The sequence below is a fragment of the Hylobates moloch genome, unplaced genomic scaffold (assembly GCF_009828535.3).
Source record: "Hylobates moloch isolate HMO894 unplaced genomic scaffold, HMol_V3 SCAFFOLD_7, whole genome shotgun sequence".
NCBI classification, from domain to species: Eukaryota; Metazoa; Chordata; class Mammalia; order Primates; family Hylobatidae; genus Hylobates; species Hylobates moloch.
The window spans coordinates 20,667,221-20,670,560 of record NW_026652282.1 but is presented as its reverse complement, the minus strand read 5'-3'; positions in this window follow the sequence as shown (position 1 = coordinate 20,670,560).

Below are 3,340 nucleotides of genomic sequence, written 5' to 3'. Positions count from 1 at the left end.
AAAAAAAAAAAAAAAAAAAAGTCTTGTGTGGCATGAGGTTTTGGGGGACAAGATGTTTTTTCTTGATTTTCAATGTTTCATAATCCCACCTCCACATTTTACTTGTGTAATGATGAGTTTATTCATTGAATGAGACCTTGGCTCTATTAAAAAAAAGTCTTATGTGGCGTGAGGTTTTTAGGGACAAGATGTTTTTTCTTGATTTTCAATGTTTCATAATCCTATCTCCACATTTTACTTGTGTAATGATGGGTTTATTCATTGTAGGCCTCAGTTTCTAACTTGGTTTTCAGCTCTTGAAAATTCCATCAGGCCGGGTGCAGTGGCTCATGCCTGTAATCCCAGCACTTTGGGAGGCCGAGGCAGGCAGATCATGAGGTCAGGAGATCGAGACCATCCTGGCTAACATGGTGAAACCCCGTCTCTACTAAAAAATACAAAAAATTAGCCGGGCGTGGTGGCAGGCGCCTGTAGTCCCAGCTACTCTGGAGGCTGAGGCAGGAGAATGGCGTGAACTCAGGAGGCTGAGGCAGGAGAATGGCGTGAACCCAGGAGGAGCTTGCAGTGAGCCGAGATCATGCCACTGCACTCCACACTAAAAAAAAAAAAAAAAAGAAAATTCCGTCAGATGCAGTGTATAGTGTCATCAATGTAAAAAGCCATGTTTTGCCGGGCGCTGTGGCTGACCCTTGTCATCCCAGCACTTTGGTAGGCTGAGGTGGGTGGATCACTTGAGGTCAGGAGTTCAAGACCAGAGTGGCCAACATGGTGAAGCCCCGTCTTTACTAAAAATACAAAAATTAGCTGGGTACGGTGGCACATGCCTATAGTCCCAGCTACTCAAGGAGGCTGAGGCATGAGAATTGCTTGAACCCGGGAGGCAGAGGTTGCAGTGAGCTGAGATTGCGCTACTGCGCTCCAGCCTGGGCAACAGAATGAGATTGTGTCTCAAAAAAAAACAAAAAAAAAAGAAAAGAAAAAGAAAACGTTCTGGAGATCTGTCTCACAATTTGCATATAGTTAACCCTACTGAAATATATACCTTAAAATAGTTAAGATGGTACATTTTATGTGTTTTTTAGCACACACACACAAAATCTTGGTTTCAAACATCAGAAACAGAATTTAGGTAACTCGAGGGAAGAAAATTTTGGAAGCCTATCTGACCACTCACAGAATCTCTAGGAAGACTAAAGATCCAAACTCAGCCCATGAGAACAAAAAAGGCTGAGAATCAAGAAATGGGATGTTCCCTTGAAGTCTGAGAGATTTGCATGTTCCCTTGACTGGGAAGCTGCCAGTAATAAATCTCAGATTTGCAAATATGGTGAGAAAAAAATTAGAAAAGAGGAAGCCTGAGCTGAAGGAAGTCAAAGGGTTTAAGCAGCAGGTGCACCCCGCTCTAAATTAGGGACGGGAAGAGACGTGCAATTGCAGATTATGAAACAATGAAAGGCAGAGGACGCAATCGTACTCTTAAAAGATCTTCCATTGTGACATAAGTATTTTGATCTAAGCCTGAGTCTGTTCTCATTGTATTAAAAAAAAAAAAAAGTCTCTCTTTGGCGGAGGCTAAAAACAAAATCTGATTCATATTGAATTTCTTCCCAAAAGTTACACAAAGGGAAGTAATAATGCCGGCTGTGAGAATTGAAGTGAAAATCAGATCTCAGCCCAACCAGAACAACCAATGGGAACAATAGACAATAACTGTGACTCTAATGAAATTCATTTCTCAGCTGAAGGCACTGAACCGATGTTTCTCTTGCTCTATTCTTAGTACTAAATCGAACTTTTTCCCCTTCAGGGAAACAGCTCCCTTCAGATTTAAACAATAGATATTCACACTGCATTCCATATTTGATGGGTTCTCAGTGTTGGCTAAAATGTCATAACCTCCTCTCTTCCCCCAACAAGATATGACCCACATTTCCTTTCTTCAAGGGGGGTCACAGCTGTTTTAAGGACATGCGTGTGTAGAGTCAGTAAGCGGCCTCAGGAGCAGTACTGATAGCGTGGGCAGGCCCAAATTTGGGAAATGGGTAAAACCTGTAAAAATAATCTTGCCGGTTTAACCCAATTGCAGGCTAAAATGAGAATTTATGACAACGGAAGGCAGAGATGACACCTATACCTATATTCCTTTGTATAGTAATTTATTTTCCTTTTTTTTTTTTTTTTTTTTGGAGACGGAGTCTCTATAGCTCAGGCTGGAGTGCAGTGGCACGATCTCTGCTCACCACAACCTCTGCCTCCTGGGTTCAAGCCATTCTCCTGCCTCAGCCTCTCGAGTAGCTGGGATTACAGGCATGCACCAGCATGCCCAGCTAATTTTTTTTTTTTTTTTTTTTTTTGTATTTTCAGTAGAGATGGGGTTTCACCATGTTGGCCAGGCTGGTCTTGAACTCCTGACCTCAAGTGATCTGCCTGCCTCAGCCTCCCAAAGTGCTGGGATTACAGGAGTGAGCCACCGCGCCCGGCCAGTAATTTCTATCTTATGGAAAATACCTGATTAAACAGGACCTATGGTTGCAAGTGAGAGAAAGCAACTCAAACTCAGCAAAAATAAATAAATAAATAAACAAATAAACAGATAAATAAATAATAAAGCCAGGCATAATGGCTCAAGCCTGTAATCCCAGTGCTTTGGGAGGCCAAGGCAGACAGATCACGAGGTCAGGAGTTCAAGACCAGCCTGACCGACATGGTGAAACCCCATCTCTACTAAAAATACAAAAATTAGCCGAGTGTGGTGGTGCATGCCTGTAATCCCAGATACTCAGGAGGCTGAGGCAGGAGAATCACTTGAACCCGGGAGGCGGAGGTTGCAGTGAGCCAACATCACACCACTGCACTCCAGCCTGGGCAACAAGAACGAAACTCTGTCTCAAAAAAAGAAAAAAAAAGGAACGTGTTTGGTCCAAACAACTGGAAAGTCGTTGGCTCTGACTTTAGTCATGATTACATCCAAGAGTAAATAGCCACCAGGCTCTTGTCATTCCATCCCTTGATTGTGGAGGAGGAATACAGTCAAACTCATCCAAAGCACATGGAATATATTTCTCAGTGGAAAGAGGGCTTATCACATGAAGGGGAAATGAGTCCTGGGAAGACGAAAACAGCAAATATCCACCAGACTGTGAGATTTTGAAGATTAAAAACCATGTCAGGCTGGGCACGGTGGCTCATGCCTATAATCCCAGCACTTTGGGAGGCCGAGGTGGGCGGATCACCTGAGGTTGGGAGTTCGAGACTAGCCTGGCCAACATGGAGAAACTCCGTCTCTACTAAAAATACAAAATTAGCTGGGATTACAGGCATGTGCCGCCACACCCAGCTA